Raw genomic sequence first — 19023 nt, forward strand, 5'->3', positions numbered from 1 at the left:
ATATGTTAACACTTTCAATGTTAATGTATACTGTTAATGATATTTATTTCTTCTTAAAATTTGTAAACATTTTTTTATATTATTTTCCTTGTTTAAATTCATACCTTTCCTATCCTGTGCCTTATAACGGCTGTTGCTGTTAAGACCCACATTTCCCTACAGGGATCATCAATAAAGGTTTATCTTATCTTAACTTATCTTTTCGTAACTTGCAAATTGTAACTAACTACATGCAACTACTGTACTTCAGTTAAATTGTGAGGTAGCCTACTAAGGTCAATTGTATGCAAATTTTACTTCTACTCCAATACAGTTGGAAATAATTGCAATCTAACTGAAATAACCATCTAGCTACACATTTATAAGCTGTTACATTAAAACATGAATGATTTTGCATTCAGGACTTTTGATTTTAACAGAGTATTTTTCTTTCACTGGTATAATTACTTGGACTTTATCTGAGTAGCATTTTGCACCACGGCCAACAAATATTTTCAGGGAATTAATTACATGAATAGAAAGACTAAATATCTTAGAGTCTGACTCAAAATATGGATATTGCTTAATGCTTTGACCACCAGAAGGACTTACCTGCCAGTAGAGAAAGCTTATTGTAAATCATGACATTATTTTTTGAAAAATACCAGTAGGCTATTATAAAATGGACTATTAAGAATTGTTATTAGGAATCTGAATATCACATGTTTCTAAAAACACATGCTGAATGCTACATGAGTCATGACACCTTTATATACAGTCTATGCATGATTGGATAATTATCAGAATGGTTTGTTAGAATCCTATGCTTGATGAAGAGAAACACACATGACAAGTGACACCATTAATCACCGCCCGGCTCGCACCCGGGTGACGCAAATCGGACACTACCATTATTATAACAACTGCGTGGCAGGTGCGCCCTCCCTGCACAGAACATTTATTGGAAGGAACTAGAAAATCCCCAAAATGGCGCGCTAAAACATTAAAGTTGCTGTCGAAAGTGGATAGAAACACAAAAAGGAGCAAAATGTTACCAAAGCCTAGAAAAGTGTTAGTTTTGAACCTCCTTCAGGATGAGCGAGCTAACAAGCTAACGGTAGGTTTAGCACTGTTGCTAATGTTTCTAGCTAACCGCATGCTATTTAATTAAGCTAATTGCATGCTATTTAATTAAGCTAAACGCATTGTATTTAATTAAGCTGACGAATGCTTGGTCAAAGATTACAAAAAAAATGGTCTAATAATCATAAATGTGAATTTATTAATAATGGTTGACTGTATTTAATATTGTCAACATGATTAGGCTACCCTTCATATATTTATTTTTTGATTTATGAATGTGTTCTTGAGTCTATAAAATATAGTTTTATGTATAGGGAATATAAGTTTGGTAAGTAGAACTACCAAAGTAATACTTTTGCCTCAGACTCAAAATATATTTAGTCTGAACCATAGACTGTATCAGTGGCGTTTTTATATGTACAAAAGTGGTGGGGCACAAAAAACGTAGATGTCTATATATAAGCTTCTGCAGTGACGTGCAGTGAGGTTCATGGCTGGTGAGGCACTGACTCTTCAGGTTTACAAATATTATATTTTGACCTAAACCAAAATATAATATTATTTTCAAAAGCTTTTTTTGTCTGATGCTTCGATTAATTTTAAACAGACAGTTAAACAAAAGGATACCCAAAAAATGTAATTTTATCATTTAAATATTGAATTGTTCTCTCTTAGTAAGATCCCATTTTCAATAAAATTGCGGTCTTACCTTGACTTGAAGATGAAGTCCATTTGTCTATCCTTCTGGACAAAAATGTCTATTACTTTTTTGTAAAAGTCCTCCTTATCTTCTTGTAGTTTCAAAAGTCTTATCATAAATCAGAAACAGGAAATGCCGTAACTGTATGTAACAACGGTTTCAAATCAGCATCTCTTAGACAAAAAATGTAAATTAATAACTCAAATAAAACTCCAAACATCTTTAATTGTGTTACTTTTTTGTAAAGCTCTTTTAGTTTTAAACCTGATGTTCTTAGTTTTTGCAACAGTCTGTAAATATACACAACTTTATAATAAAATGCACACATTTACCTTTTTCTAGACTAACCACAGGTACGATCCTAAGTTAAAAAAATATGAGGTTATCATGAGGTTGTTAACATCGCAGTTTATCATGCCCCTTTCACACCAACGCAACTCCGGTTCAAGCTCCGTGCTAGAGCTTTTCTGGTTCAGAACTGGTTCTTCGGTTTAGCGCCGGCTCTTTTCACACCGCTCAGAGCCCGACTGGTGCTGCCGCTGCTGCGTCATGACGTCACAGTTTACGTCGCTGAGTTTCTCCCCAACGCCGGAGCTCACCTCACAATAACAACGGGCCGGGGACTGCGTTGCTTTTAATCATACGAAGCCAGATTAAATTAAATAACGACTTCTCCAACCTTATACTTTTCTCCAGAGTGCCGTGGTTCATTGTTTATTAATGTGTTTCAGCGGCATTTACCGACCGCTGCAGTGCTGGCCGGCTGCTCTTCCACGAGTGTATTCTCCCGTTAGCTCCGGGTTAGCTCACACGGCTCTAAAGTATTCACTGTCTGACTGTCACACAAGCAGCTGATACATATCCCCAGTTCCCCTTAAGTGAATGTGTGTCAGTCTGAATTGACGCTGTTTGGTGTCAGTCTGAATTTACGCTGTTTGGCATCACAACGCTGTTATGAAAGTTTCTCTGGTATAACATGGGTGATGTTAGCATAGCAACCGAAGCTAAACTGACTACTTGCTAAGCAGTTTTCTACAGGCACTTTTTACCGACGTATTTTTCATTATGATTCTACTTGTGATAGTCGGACATGACAACCTGTGCAGCCCATGTATTGATTCCATCCGATAGCTGCTATAATAACAAACAAAACGTCTGCCTGCTCTCCACAATGATCAATAACAGCGAACGGATGGTCAAAGTAAGGTACAAATAAACAGAATCACACGAAGCCTGGTTAGTGTTGCCTGACTTTATAAAGTGTGTTTTTTTAACAAGTGTGTGGTTGCGTTCTAGTCACTTTGCTCAGCACTACTGCTTGTTACAACTTTTATTTGCCGTACTCGCCTTAAGTGTTAGCTCAGGTTAATCTCGCCCCCCTCCGACGTAAGCGTGACGTATGCGGTTCTTGCTTCTAGACGGACAACTTTTTGGTGCTCGAAACGAACCGGATTCCGGAGCTATGACGCTGCTCCGCTGCGGTGTGAACAGGAAAACCCGGTGCTTTTCAAGCACCAGCACCGAACCGGCCCTGAAACACCGTTGGTGTGAAAGGGGTATCAGTGGATGTTTGCTGGAACTACTTTTTAACAGCGTGTTTCCTGACGGACACACACAGCGTGACTCCGGTCAGGTAGAGACCGGTCTCAAGTCAGCACCGCTGCAGACTCGCTGTTTGAGGGCTTGATAGCCCACTCCCCCTCCACACCGCTCCACACTCGTTGGTTTGGAACAGCACTTAATGTGGCGGACCCTCCGCGCGAACGCGCAAACGGAGGGGTAGTGTGTAGGGGTAGGGTGTAGGGGGCGGTTTGGGATTGGGCCTATATAGGAAAATACTCTGAGCATGCGCAGGGTAGTTTTTACAGTCACCGTTCACTTAGACAGTGAGAGGGAGGGGCATGATCAGGTTTTGTCCCACATGGCTCAAAACGGCTCAATAGGCACACACTGTAGACACTAATTAGAAGAACACAGACTAAAACAGCAATGTACAGATGAATCAGATGATTAAACACGATCTTAAAATATATTTTATATTTTTTTTTGATTTTTTTTTTGCATTTTTTGTAATCATTATTTGTAATACTTTCTGCTGACACTAATGACCAGTCGCCACTGGACTGTATATATAAAGGTCTGAACCATAGACTGTATATATAAAGGTCTGAACCAGCGCGAGAGAGAGTTATGACAACGGAAGTCCAAAATGCTTGATCGTCACGTGGTTCAGGGAGAATCAATAGTTCCCCGGAAGTTCGTGGCGGGACATTTGTATGCATGATTACCGGAGATAGAACTACGATTTTTGGTAATAAGTAGTGAATAAAGGTTTTGATTTGCAATATTTATACGACATACCGATATGTGTATGTATTTACATCAATATGTTTTAAAAATAAAATAGAATCTGCTTATATTTATGGGTAATATTAGGAATAGTGTGAACAGCTAGTTTACTTGTTAACATATACATGTTAGGCTAACGTTGCCTTGGTTAAAGAGCCTGTTGCTGTTGTGTATTGCTTTGAATGATTTAAAATAAATATTATCTTCTTAAACAGGTATGGTAGTCAGGAGCATCACTTCCTAATGTTTATTGATATATTTAGAGGGAGGGGATGGCAAGGAATGCTTCAAAATTTAGATTAGATTAATTTCTACCATTTTTTTTAATTCATGGTGGTTTCAGTAATCCCATGGTACTTGAGGACATAAGTAATCTAAATGACTAATGTAATCTTTATGACTTTCAGAAAGGACAGGAGACCAACAGGTGACTATCAACAGCATGATTATGACGTTAAATGTGTTGTTTTAGGAACATCCATTGTAAATACATGGAATTCAATAAACATTGAATAGCATGTCATGCAGTTTGTCTGTGCCTTTTCCTCCGTGTTGTCCTGGCATATAGTCTCCACCATGGTTTGCTGTGCTGCCTGGGGATGCTCCAATCGTTCCGAAAAAGGAGTAAGAATCAGAATGTACGGCTTCCCCACTGACACAGAGAGGAGGAAAAAATGGCTAGCTCAAGTCAGCAGGAGCAATTTAACAATCGAAACAGACAGCCGCAACAAAATATGTGAGGTAATCATATTCAAACACTGCATTTGCACTTTTTCACAAAACGAAGACCACACCATTGGGAAGCTTAATGTTTGGTTTAATACACATAACAGGGAAAGGCTTGAAAAACTCTGAGAGTTGAGACTCAGGGTGCAGGATGAGGGTCTCAGTGCAAGTATTCAGGCTCTATTGAATCCCCCTCTGGTTCTTGTGCTGAAAGAGGGAGAAACAGACAGGAGAAAGGGTTATACACACCTATATAGCACACCTATTGGATGGGAAATTGCCTTGGGGAGATAAGGTGTGGTCTTTGTTTCCAACTGAAGTTATGGAACTTTATTATTTGTGAGTTTAACAAAGTATGACAAATGGCATCAGTAATGGATGTGATATGAATTTGTATAAAGTTGTCTCACATTCTTGGTCGTATTTTACGTACAGTATGTAATGAGTGTATACATGTCCAGTAAGTATGAAGTGTTTCCCAATACTGTGCATTCAACCACTATGGGATATGTATGTGGGCAGACAAAACTGAGTTGTTGTGTGTGTGTGTGTGTGTGTGTGACTCTGTCACTCTGCAGGCACATTTTGATGCAGACCAGTTTGTCAAGACCAAAAAGGGCAAGACTAGGCTGAGAGCAGATGCTATTCCCACCATCTTTGTGCATCGCCCTGTGGTCAAAAAGAGGAGGGCCCCTGCACCACGATGCACCCCGGGACCTGTAAATACAGAGCCCATAGCTGATGATCACAGCTATAGTGTGAAAGGTGACACAGGTATAATAAGTCTGAACTCTTAATAATAAAAGTAATATTTCTTATTTTTAAGTGGTATAATATTTTGAATGTTCGAAAATTAACAGTGCCATGTCTTCTACTTACATTAGTCTCAAAGATTGAGGGAAGAAGGGATGAGGAGACTGAGAGAAGGGAAAGTGAGGGTGAAGAAAGACAGGACATGGCTAGTGAGGAGAGACAGGGAGAGCGGACACCACCCAGTCAGCCAGCAGCCAGTCAGCATACCAGGGAACCAGCAGCCAGTCAGCATACCAGGGAACCAGCAGCCAGTCAGCATACCAGGGAACCAGCAGCCAGTCAGCATACCAGGGAACCAGCAGCCAGTCAAACAGATCTGTTAAAAAAATTAAAGAGACAAGAAGGAATCACCAAAAAAGCAAAGGCTGCACTAAGAAAAATAAGGAAGGAAAATGCAGCTCTCAAGAAAACAATGAAAATTAGGGACAACAAATTTAAGAAAACTTTTTCAAAAGACCAACTTAAGGCATTGGGCAGACTTACCACAAAGGGGATGAAATGGAGCAATGAGACAATTAAGAAGACTTTAAAAATTCGCTTTGCTGCCGGACCAACCGGTTACAAAACTCTGCAGGAATTGCAGATTCCCCTGCCAGGAATAAGAACACTGCAAAGAAGAATGCAATGTGTTAAGTTTGAGCCTGGTGTGTTGACAGAGGTCTTTGATTACCTAAAATTGAAGGCTGATAGATTGACTGACCTTGAAAGGGAGTGTGTGTTGACCTTGGATGAAATGGCAATCACACCAAGTGTGGAGTTGGACATGGCAACAGGCAAACTGTACGGTGATGTGACTTTACCAGGTCACACAGGAGTGGCAACACATGCTTGTGTGTTTATGTTGGCTGGAAACACAACACGGTGGAAGCAAGTAGTGGCATATCATTACACTGGCAAATCTACCAATGGAGCAGAGTACAGGCCAATCATTATTGAGGTAATACAGAGGGCAGCATCCATAGGGCTACATGTGCTTGATGTCACCACAGACATGGGTAGCCCTAACTGAGCCATGTGGAAATCCTTTGGGGTCGACCAAAATAAAACATTGGTGCCACATCCAGCAACACCAGACAGGCAGCTTTATTTCATGCCCGATGTCCCACGTCTGGTAAAAAATCTAAAAAGTGCCCTTGTCCGTGGGCAGGTCTTCATAATTCCTGAGGATGTTGTAAACAGAGAGAACCTCCCCTCTAACGAGGTTTCAGTGGTCCCCATTAAGGACTTATTGACCTTTCAAGAAGGGATGGCATTAAAAATAGCTCCCCATCTTTCAGCGGGAGCCATCGAGCCAAGTCACTTTGATAAGATGAAGGTTGGTCTTGCTCTAAATGTATTCAGTGCAGCAAGAAAACCGCCCTCTGTCCTACCTGACGACAGCGTGGTTCCTGGAGCAGGTTGATTGTTGGTTTGATCTCATGTCATCTCGCCATCCAATTACAGCCCTGAGCAGGCTCAAGATGGAGTACCAAAAGGCCATCACCTTCCTCCAGAACATCGTCTATCTGTTTCGTGGGATGAAGATTGGTCAAAAGGGAGGTTGGAAGCCTGTTCAAACAGGGGTGATAATGGCAACAACATCAATTTTGGCCATACAGGAGGCTATGCTAACACGAGGACACAGGTTTGTGTTAACGTCAAGGTTCACACAAGACTGCCTTGAAAATACCTTCAGCTGTGTGAGGTCTAAAAATCCTGTCCCAACTCCAGTGGAATTCCATCATGCACTGAGAATCATATCTGTGGGGCAGTTCCTCACCACCATCAGCTCTAGGAGCTATCAGGAAGACCACAGTAGCTTTTTGGCAGACTTCCTGGACACAGTGGAGCAAAATATCACTCCATCAGTCAGAGTGGAACCGTAGATGGCAGTGAACAGAGCAGCACCTCACCTCACAAAAACTGAGAAATGTATTCTCTTCCATCTTGCAGGCTACATCGTCCACAAAGTCATCAAGTTTGCCAGCATCAGTGAAAAATGCAAAATTGCAACAGAGCACAATGATGAGAGTCCTTCTGGTGAAAACAGCATTTTAGTGAACTTAAAAGACTTCAAGGCAGGTGCTCTTTGTCGTCCCTCCCAAGAAGCCTTTGATTTCATTCACCAAATTGAGGAACTATTTAGGACCAAGACTGGTTCCTCCCTCATGCAGTTCCCCAACGCAGTGGGTGTCTTGGAGAAAGAACCTCAGGCACTCTCCAGCAGGCTTCCGTCATGCTGTGGAGTACAAGACAAAATCATTAGAAGATTCATACGGCTGAGGCTGAGAATCGAGGCAAAACTAATCTGAAATGACAGGAAAAAAAAACCCTGAAAAGATGGCCATCTTGGAAGCAAGAGCCAATCCGAAAAGGTGAAGAGGAACAACAGCAGCCAAGATTCAACATCCAGCAACCCCCAAAAAAATCCACAGCTGCTATCAAACCCATTAGTCGTTGCAATGGAAATATTTGGACTAACCATTGCCCCTCCACCTGCCAGCACCACTGCTCCTCCACCTGCCAGCACCCAGCCAACATCCCTGCTCCTCCACCTGTAACATCACTGCCCCTCCACCTGCTATACAGTAGGTTACTAATATACACTAACAAGATTACTTATATAATACAGTGATAGAATACATGTTTAGTATGCTTGCTTATATACAACAGTAGTATTAAACTTACCTTGTGTTTTCACTATCACTTAGGTCCCTCTCCCTTTGCCATCATTTCAAAATCAGCTGAGCTGCAACATAATACAGACAGGTAATAATCAACAGAATACACTAAAAACACTCACCCATAAATTACGTTTTTGTTTACTGTTTGGAAGTCTCAAATATGCACTCTAAATTAATATCAATAGCGATGTATCACACAAATAGCTCTCTTCCTTATTATTGTGTAACGTTAACTTTATTATACTAGCTTGTAGGCCTACTCCAAAATGGAGATCGTAATTTCTCCACCTCCACTCATTACAATCACACGTGCCCCAATGTTATATTTAACTAATATTATATTCCTCCACCCCACAAAAAAAAATCACGTTTAGAAGCCCTTTTTCTCTAATTCTACAACGTTGGATGAAATAACATTAGGAGAAAGGATTAAGGATTAATAGGTTAACGTGTGTTGCTAACTTTATCCGGTATCCTAGCCTAATATGTTATCTGTAAACGTTCCCTAAATCAGTAGATTATGGGATAATCCACTAACATCCTTTAATACACATGTTCATTTGACTCAGATGTGTTGATAATATCCGCAATATAAATCTTTAAACGTCTTCTTACCTTTAAAAGTCCATCACGAACGCTGCAACTCCACTGCGCTGCTAGTCACAGATCGTGGAGCCTCTCGAGTCAATAGTCCCCCGGAAGTCAGCGGCAAGCTAACTTCCGGGGAACTATTGACGGCTCCGCGATCCGCCATTGCTGTAAAAAAACTGGTCCATTGGAGTGAACGGAGATGTCGTAACTCTTCTATTATAAGGCTCTGGGCTACCCTTCATATATTTATTTTTTGATTTATGAATGTGTTCTTGAGTCTATAAAATATAGTTTTATGTATAGGGAATATAAGTTTGGTAAGTAGAACTACCAAAGTAATACTTTTGCCTCAGACTCAAAAGATATTTAGTCTGAACTATTTAAGGGACTGGTGGAAGAAACATTGAGACTTTTAAGTGTAAAAGTTACAATACTACAGAGTAAAAATGCTATTCTAAGCTCTGTATTCAAAAGTGTATTTAGTCAGATCTACAACAATTGCAAAAGAAATGACAATATAAGAGACACAAATTTGTTTATCAAATTGTTGTGATGATTTAACTTTGTATCTAATGACTAATTGATAAGTCGACTCCTTTAGTTGCAGTTTGTAGGTATTCATTTGAATGCAAGTGCCTTCTATTAAGATTACATTTAAAGAGCTACATTATATTCATTTAATTAATATCTTAAATACATTTCAAATTATTTTATGTTGTATTTTCATATTATAAAATGTTAATTGTTTTCTTGTGTTTTGATTTATAAAATAGTTTCTGAGTAATTTTTAAGCATGTACAATATTCTCTCAGTCTTTTAAAATGTTAAACTGTAGCTTGTGTACTCTTAGTTGGATAAAACAAGACATTAAAACATGACACATTCAGGGCTCCAGGAACCAGAGATAAAACAATGAATCGTGGAGATAATGTCCAGGTTAATTCATGGAAATAATCAATAGATGCAGCTCTAGATACAAATCCAGAGTTAGTGTTCAGCTGCTGCAGCCTGTACTTTTTCCATAGCAGCTGCTATCAGGAAGGCAGGAGAGGCTGATCCTACTTTTAAAGTGCCTTTGCTGAAGGAAAGACTTCTTGTTCGGGTGTGAATCATGACCTCGGCACTCTCTGTCAGCAGCTGCTTTATTCTCACCTTAGTTCCCTTCACAGTAAAAGAGACGTGTAGCTCTCAGGTAAAGCTGAATAGTCCAGAGATGAATATGTGAATTAGCCCGCTCAAGTGTGGAGTGTTTCTTTAGCTTCTGCAAAAGGCATGCTCGGAGAGGTTTGAGGGCCCCTGGGAACTTGAATAAGCAGCTGTAGAGAATGGATGAATGGACTTCACCTACCTTTATGACACATGTGACCTTAATTCATTGCCGTACTCTAGTAAAAATAAGAATAAACCAAGAAATAAAGCTAAGGCACATCAGAATAGGGCAAAAGTACAGAGGTATTACCATCAAAATTCCGAAAAAGTATTGATTATGAGGAATGGCCCATTGCAGATTGATATTATATTACTGTATTCTTTTTGATGAATTATTTGCATCACCTTATTGTATGGGATTAGTTTTGTTTCATAAAGATAAAGCAACACTTTCTCAGAATCAAGCAAAACTAAGAGTTTAAGAGAAAAAAAAACTGAGTCAAGCAAAATACATTTAATTTCAAAAATAAAACTAGAATTTGCAACAAATCATTTGTGTAATCATGTAAACTATCAGTCTTTTTCTTTGTTTTAACATATCTTTTAGTTTGCAGTTCTCTTTGCTTCTTTCTCAATTATCAGACTTTTTCTCTCGCTGCAGCTCTCTCGTTTGCGCTCCCTCATTTTTTGTTTTCAATTCTGACACAAACGTCCCAGGTAGGCGGGACTTTCAGGGGTGTGTCCCCATTGGCTACTCAGTTTTTGAGTGACAGCCCAGTCCTCCAGCGATTGTACAGTGCAGCTGCGGTGCGGTAGCTGAGCGTGGATAGAACACCCCCAGAAGAACCAGCATTTCAATCATTTCAAACAAGTGAAAATATATGTAAGTATTGATCATTTGTGTTGTTTGTGCTGTACTATATGGTCTGTTTCTTTATTGTGTTAAGTGAGAAATAAAGAAAAGCTGTGCTATGAAAGTTAGCTTTTGCTACCTTTAGATCCATAACAATGCAAGCTAGTAGCCTAATAGCAGGGACAGTTAGCTACATAGCTAGCAGTGAGCGTTCAGACACCAGCGCACACACTCAAACAAACTTGTGTGCCTGACTCTACCAACAGGCTTTCATGATTCTGTTTAGATATGCAAGTATAAGCCATGATAGCTTATTTTATTAACACGCTAATTTGCGTGAAAATCAATGGAGGCTGAGTTAACTACTTCTCTTTGTAGGAAAACCTACCGTCCATGACAGCATGTGACTGCAACTTGTTCCTGTTCGCGGACGACTCAGCCCTGCTGGTCTCTGACAGGAGCAGATTGCAGGTTGAAAAAACCCTCAGCTCCGAGCTCGGCAGAATCTGCACCTGGCTCGCCGATAATAAATTATCATTACACCTGGGTAAAACAGAGTCCATTCTCTTCGGTTCGAAACATAATCTCAGCAAATCCGACGACTTCTCAGTTGCAGTGGGTGACATTATTGTCACAAGTAAGAAGGAAATTACATACCTAGGATCTATTCTTGAGGCAAACCTCTCCTGTGACAAAATGGCATCCAATGTAATAAAAAAAGTCAATCAAAGAACTAGATTCCTATACCGGATCTCCTCTCTGGTAAACAAAAACACCCTGAAAACTCTGGCAGGAGCACTCATTCAAGGGTACTATGACTATGCTTGCACGTCATGGTACCATAGCACCTCCAAGGCGCTAAAAATAAAACTTCAAACATCGCAAAATAAACTGGTCAGACTACTGCTTGACCTTTCATCTAGAACCCACCTCACCTCTGCCCACTTTGACAACCTAGGATGGCTTAGAGTAGACGACAGAGTACAGCTACTTGCAATGGGCCTGGTCTACAAGATCCACTACACCTCTATGGTACCCATGTACATGTCAAAATTCTTCCCAAAGGTCAAGGAATACCATGATCATAACACCAGAGGGAGCTCCACAAATCATGTAAAACCCAGATTTGGCACAAAAAAAGGGGAATACACGTTTCGCAATTATGCCACATCAAGGTGGAACGCTCTTCCCACAACTGTAAAGGAAAGTAAAACTATACTTACCTTCAAAACCTCTCTTAAAGAGCACCTTCGGGGGAAAGCATTGCAAAACTGGCCCCGGTAATGGTACAAATCTCAACCTGTCGTACAATGGACAGCTTCCCCCCCCCACCTATGTATATACTCGCATTTTAGACTCTGTTACTAACTGTATATCTGTAGACTTGGTATGTCTTAAATGTCCGGTTAGGATGTATTAGAACGAAATCTAAAATGAAAATTGTAAATAAGCCATCTGTATGTAAAAAACCACCTGTATGTAAATTGTAAATAAGCCATCTGTATGTCAAATATGTCTTATATGTCTTAAATGATATGATGAATTGGAAATGGGGGACCCTGATGTAAACAAGACGAAAGTCTTTCTCTGGTCTGCATCCCCTTAACAATTGTATGTTTTGAGCTGTACTGTACTGTACCCAATATACAAGCTGTTAATAAACTTTTCAATCAATCAATCAATCAATGCCCCTGAGCTGAGTTTTATTTGTTAACTTTTCATTTCCTAAAACATTTATTTTCCTCTCATATTAACAGTGTGGATCATTGAGACAGCGTGGTGTCCAGAGGTCTTATCCCGTTTTCCCACTTCCTCTGAGGGGACAGCACGAAAAGACCTGCACCAGCTTCATCCACGCTGGGCGTTGCTGTTATCACTTGCTCAGTGTCATTTCATTTGACCAAATGTCTTTACATATACATTTAATAGATTTTATTATTATCCACCTTTTTGTTTTATGTCCTTTTATTTAAAACATTATTTGAGACTTCATCTTCTGATTAAAATTTCAATAAATGTAATTTGTATAATCACTCTTTTGTCTTTATTCTACATGAAAATGTTAGAGATTCCATTCAAATCTGTTGATAATTCAGATCTTCCTCAGGCTAGGAATAGTATGTCGAATTTTTAATGCTAAATGTATATCATTTTCTCACAGGATATAGAATGAGACAACACAGTTTGTATCCATTGTGTATGAATGCTTCAGCTCTTCAGACCAACATAGTAAGATGTGAGCATGTTCATAATTGTGTTGGTATGCAACCTAGGTCTGGTCTGTTTAATAAAGCAAATCTGCCACTTTTATATTGTAGAATTTGTTAAATTAAAGCAGTCTTTAATTGTCTGTCCTAAACATAGCAATATATGCTTTAGAAATGTAACATGTTTTGAAAATAACAGTATACAGTTTATATTGTGTATCACCTTTAGCTTGAAAATACATAGATGTGTTTTTTTTATCTATAAAATAAATAAATAAATAGACAGACACTATCAATCCCAAATTGGGAAATTATTTAACAGCAGCAGTGTGTTCAGGTATTAAAATATTTAAAGTTGGAATAAAGTATAAACTACACAACACAAGTATAATGCACAGCAATCCATAAGATAAGTCCGATATTTTCATGAAAACTCCCCAGGAGACACCAACACAAATGTGGCCGAGTGGACTCCGGAGTTTGCTGCATGAGTTGTACTGTATGATCTGTGGTGTAGTGGGCTGTCACTCAAAAACTGAGTAGCCAATGGGGACGCACCCCTGAAAGTCCCGCCCACCTGGGACGTTTGTGTCAGAATCGGAAACAAAAAATGAGGGAGCACAAACGAGAAGAGCTGCAGCGAGAGCAAAAGTCTGATCATTGAGAAAGAAGCAAAGAGAACTGCAAACTAAAGATATGTTAAAGGAGAGGTGTCATGGCCATTTCCACTGATCATAATTCCATTGTTGAGGTATACTAAAATACAGTGGCGAGCCGTCAGGGCCCTCTAGGCCCTCTGTGAGGGCCTAAGATATTCCAAAAAATAATATTTAAAAACATTAAAAAAAAATATATTTTTTTTAAATATATATTTTTTTAATATTATTTTTGTTATATTTTTCATTAGTTTTACCGAAAAACTTTCGATAAACTTGATTTAATTGTATTTAAAATAACATTTCCAAAGAAATAAATCCTTCGAATCTGCCTGTTCATTCTCTGTTTGAATGTAGGGGTTACATGAAAGAAGCTCGCCTGGCCCTCTCTGCGATTCACAGAGGGCCCGCTATAGGAACTGAACGAGAGAGTAATGTCAAATGACAGTACAATTGACCAATCATATCTTCCCTCTAAATGGGTGGGTTTTATTATCGCGGACATTATGACAAGTTCCGCCCGCTGTGAAACTTTTCTTGTTTCCATAGCAACAACAACTTCCTGTCAACAGCGTGAACTCGCCTTCAAAATAAAAGCATGCCAAATTACACTTAAGACATACAACGGCAATGAAAGTAACAAACACAATGCAATATCATTTTCAATGTCAAAGAACACAAATTGGGTTCACAGGTGTTGTTTTGTGTGGTAGAGGGTCGCTGTCATTGATGCGTTTTGCACCCTGGGCCGTTGTTTTGATATTCCGCTGAAGTATACGCTGTGACGTAATAACTCTTTTTTTTTCTTTTTTCGAGGGAAGGGGTGGGGGTCAGAGGGCCTAGGTATAAAGCTCACGGCTCGCCACTGCTAAAATAGATTTATATTGTGCATTTTTCCAAACTCACATTGGTTTCTCAAACAGCATCTCTGTAAACTACGTGTATTCACTGAATTTCACTATCTGCCTTTAACGGCTTGTTGTAGCTCCCAAAGCTCCAGCCCCCACCCTCCCTGTGAGCACAGTGTGCTCTGATTGGTCGGGACGTTGTGAATCGCGTTGAGCTCCGTGGAGGTGTTGCTTCCTTGTTTAGGATACATAGCGAAACACAGCCAAACTCATCCTGAGCACACACAAACTCACATCCGAAGTAAAAACAATAAGTGTGGCTTGATATTGAGTAAGAAAAAGGTTGATAAACGCTGTGAGAATGGGTCTGCAGAGAGAATTTTGCCGCGATCCCAACTGTCTGTTATCAGCCTGCAGCCAGGGAGGAGAAATCAGCAGAGCTGCCTGCTCCCTGCACACAGATGTGTGTGTGAGGAAGTCCGTGGATCGGTCAATTTGGACCAATCAGCGGGGGCTTAACGTAACGGCTCCGCGGACGTAACGTAACGGCTCTTCGGGATTGGTCCATTTCGTTCCGGGTACCGCTTGACATCATGCCGTACCCGCAACGAAATGGAAGACTCAAATGGGCAGTGACGTATCTCCAACGAGGCGTTTTGGGGAGGTATTTTCTGTGTTAGAGTTTTACTCGCTACAGGGTGTACTTTGAGGGTTTTGACTCTGCACACCGTTTACATGCATAAAAACCTTCATAACACACAAGGGGACGGGTAATAACCGGAAAAGCATGACACCTCTCCTTTAAAACAAAGAAAAAAGACTTATAGTTTATATGATTACACAAATGATTTGTTTGCAACTTCTAGTTTTATTTTTGAAATTACATTTATTTTGCTTGCTTTTTCTCTTAAACTCTTAGTTTTGCTTGATTCTGAGAAAGTGTTGCTTTATCTTTATGAAACAAAACTAATCCCATACTTATTGCAGAACCTGGTAAAGGTGGAGCAAATCTTAACTACTTTACAGAGAATATGCGTACTAGAGTATTATTACTTGTTGTTCTGTTTATGTTTTTAATGTTTCATGTGGAACCTACTTGAGCAGGTCTCCATTGAAAAAGAGATCAATGATCTCAATGGGATACAACCTGAATAAATAAAGGTGTGAAATGAAAATGAAATGATTATTTATTTATCTAAAATGGCTGTTTTTATTTTCATAAAATGTTGCAATTTCTCCAGTGTTTAATTATATTCTGGATTTTGGCATTTCTAGAATTGTTGTGATATCTCACAGGCACCAGGGTTTTAAAAACCCTGGTAAACAATTATGCGATGAGAGAGCTCTGTAAAAACAAAGCTGTCTGACGGTCTATTTGACACGATTTTCCTATTTTTGGAGTAATAATAACGTTTTTGACGAACAGAATTATGGTTTTCTGGCATCACATTAAAATGTTACAGGAACATTGGCATTTTGGTATGTTACCTGTTACCCGGTTTAGACCAAACCCTCGGTACTTAATTCTATTATTCCAAATGTTCATGACTTTTTCAATCAATTTGTTACTAATGAGTTCAAGTATCAATACATGTTGTTGAATTACTTTGTATTTTTAAAGCACAGCATTTTGCATTTGCAGTATGATAGATGGAGGAAATGGAAGTATCTTTTGAGTTTGTTTGCTATGGGTCCTTAATGAGTCTGAACGAGTGTGAACATGATATGCACCAAACACCAAGGCAATTTCTTGTAAGTGAATAAACTACATAGCAATTAACCTCTATCTGATTACAAGCCAAGTACCTCAACGTTGTAATTAGTATAGTTTCTCTTGACCTCTGTAAAGTTAGCTAATGCAAGCTAACCGTTGCTCCATACTGCTATGCCAAACAACAAAGAGAGAAGCATTTATATGATGGCAATCATAACATTTTCTCAAATGACTCACAGGTTAACACATATGTTAAAATACATCTAATGTCAGCAGCACAAAAACATTTTAGCACCAGCTTTGTCTCATCCGAAATTATAAAAAATATAGTTTTATTTTTTATATAAGCTACCTCTAATTTGTGTAATGTTGAATGCAGCTTATAAATCTTCCAGGCATTTGCAATCACTTTGTGTATTTGGGCACGGCTGGCAGTTAGAATCAATCTTTTGCAAATACTGTGTGGGAGTTAGGACAGACCATAATAACATTCAGAGATTAAATGGTTGGTGTCTGTGTCCCATATGTTTACCAGTGACTGCAGGACATAGTTTACCCTGGGCTCTAATGGCCTCACTGGAATGCAAAATGCAGCTTTTGCCATTTGTTTTTGTTTATTTTTGGCCTCCTTAATCCAACCAAACTGGAATGAAATGCCTTCGATGGCTCAATTAGGCTGCTTGGGAAGTTCTTCTTTGGACCGAAATTGTCTTTTGCTGCCAAACTATAAAGGGAGTTCTGCCATTATGATGAGGAAAGCACACAAAAATACACAGAGCAATCAAATACCAGAAAATGACTTTTGTAAAACATATCAAAGCACAAATAATTCCTCTCCACTACAAGCCCGGCTCTGAATATTCTTTTAAAATGACGTCAAGCAGAGATTTAAAGGTCTATAAATGTATCTAAACATGGTGTTTACCTGACCTACTTTCACCTTCATGTGCTATACACATTGGTGCAAACATCAAAGTGTGATTGTTTATTAGAGAAAAAATAGGACAACTCAATTAAAACCAAAGCAGTGACAAACAGAAGGTGTTTTGAGCCACTTAACAGCATAATCCAGACAAACACCAGCTCATTTACACACTCATCTCATATGGAAAGAAAAAGTAATTAAATGACAGATTGGCCCATTGCAGTACCTTTAACAGATTGATACATTCATATGGGTTTTACTACTTTAATGACAAGGTGTTTGTAACTTAGTCTCTTTTAATATTGTTTCAGCAGGAGATCAATGCTTTCCATGCTGTTGTTCAAGTAATTAAAGATATCAAGGTGTGAATGCAATTACTATGAAGCTAACTTTCATTTGATTTTCTTTGAAGTGCTCCCCCTCTGCGGTGTGTTCTATGCACCTGTTTGTCTGACTATTCACAGATGCTTAATGTCTGTTTGGAAACATATCCTGGTGTCGTTCCTTTTGCATCCTCCACTTCCCAAATGTTTGCAATTCCTTTATTGTGTGCATTTCCTCACGCTCTGTGTCCTCCCTCCTCCAGTGACCCGGAAATTGTTTCCCCTCTGCCATCATGGAGGCTTCTCTGAGGAGAGAGGAGAGAGGAGGCTTCTGGGGGAGCTCCGTGTAAGGAAACACAGGAGTATCCTACACGACACAATGAAGTTGTTAGGCGGCAGACAGTTTGAAGCAGTCTACAGATGGTAAGTAGGACCTCAGTTACATGCTGAGATGTAATGTTTCACAACCTTATGTGTGTGATAAAGAGTTTATAATATATATAGGACCATTTGTTTCCAAATTGTTGGGGTATTACACAAAGCAGCATTGTTGTTTTATTTACAATACACTTGACCTACATACTTTCTTATGCTTCAATGTGGTGTATAACAGAGTTTACCACTGAATTAGTTGATTTTTAATTTAATGGCCGAGGAAGAGAAAGGAGGTTTATCAACCTTAAAAGTCAGCCCACCTTAACTGATCTGAGCCGAGGTTGACTCTGACTTCGAGGCTGTCCTGCTTCACTTAATTCAGAAGACAAGACATGAGGCGTTGTTGCCTACATACCCAGACAATTCAGCCTTAAACACACTGAACAAAAACTTTGACAGTTGTGATGTGTAAACGGTAACAAAAACAGCAATAACAGTAACAATACAAATGTTGAACACTCTTCATATCTTAATCAATATAAACCGTACCAGTCAGTCTCTCAGTTAGTACAGCTATGCAGCATATCATAAGTATTCTGTACTGGAGTTTCTCATTTGGCAGCTTCAGCTCTCATCTTTGCTTCTCTTGCTCACATCCTCACCCAAGAAGCTATGAGGGGAAATAGAGATGCAAGTGAGAGAAGCGAGGATGTTTGTTAGCATAGTAAAAGCACCTAGATGTAGGATGTAAACCCTGCAGTGTATCCAGGCTCAAAGCTCAGCACTGTAACCAACCTGTCATCTACAATTACATCTGACTCGAGCCTGTACACGACCTGACCCGACCCGTTCATCTTAGACCCACTACCTGAATCGTACACATTATGCAACAGGCTCAGGGCTGGCTGCTGGTGGAGGCACAGGTTAGGGGCACACATGGCTGTGAGACTCTGGGAATAACAAAGATATGTGGAAATATTTACACAAGATTGTGATGTGATTGCCAAGGCACAAAGTAGGGCTGCTCGATTATGGCAAAACTCATAATCTCGATTATTTGGGTCAATAA

At 39.4% G+C, this 19023-nt stretch overlaps 2 long non-coding RNA genes across 2 annotated transcripts; both read right to left on the reverse strand.

The window, feature by feature from the left end:
- Nucleotides 1–5006: 5006 nt before the first annotated feature.
- On the reverse strand, nucleotides 5007–5944 carry LOC117473924. Its single transcript, XR_004555070.1, has 3 exons — nucleotides 5717–5944; nucleotides 5490–5554; nucleotides 5007–5044 (listed from the first exon to the last, which is right to left on the reverse strand). It is a non-coding gene; the product is annotated as an uncharacterized LOC117473924 (long non-coding RNA).
- A 205-nt stretch (nucleotides 5945–6149) lies between these two features.
- LOC117473925 lies at nucleotides 6150–7053 on the reverse strand. Its single transcript, XR_004555071.1, has 3 exons — nucleotides 7021–7053; nucleotides 6351–6495; nucleotides 6150–6257 (listed from the first exon to the last, which is right to left on the reverse strand). It is a non-coding gene; the product is annotated as an uncharacterized LOC117473925 (long non-coding RNA).
- Nucleotides 7054–19023: the final 11970 nt, after the last annotated feature.

The sequence above is a fragment of the Trematomus bernacchii genome, unplaced genomic scaffold (assembly GCF_902827165.1).
Source record: "Trematomus bernacchii unplaced genomic scaffold, fTreBer1.1, whole genome shotgun sequence".
Taxonomy (NCBI): domain Eukaryota; kingdom Metazoa; phylum Chordata; class Actinopteri; order Perciformes; family Nototheniidae; genus Trematomus; species Trematomus bernacchii.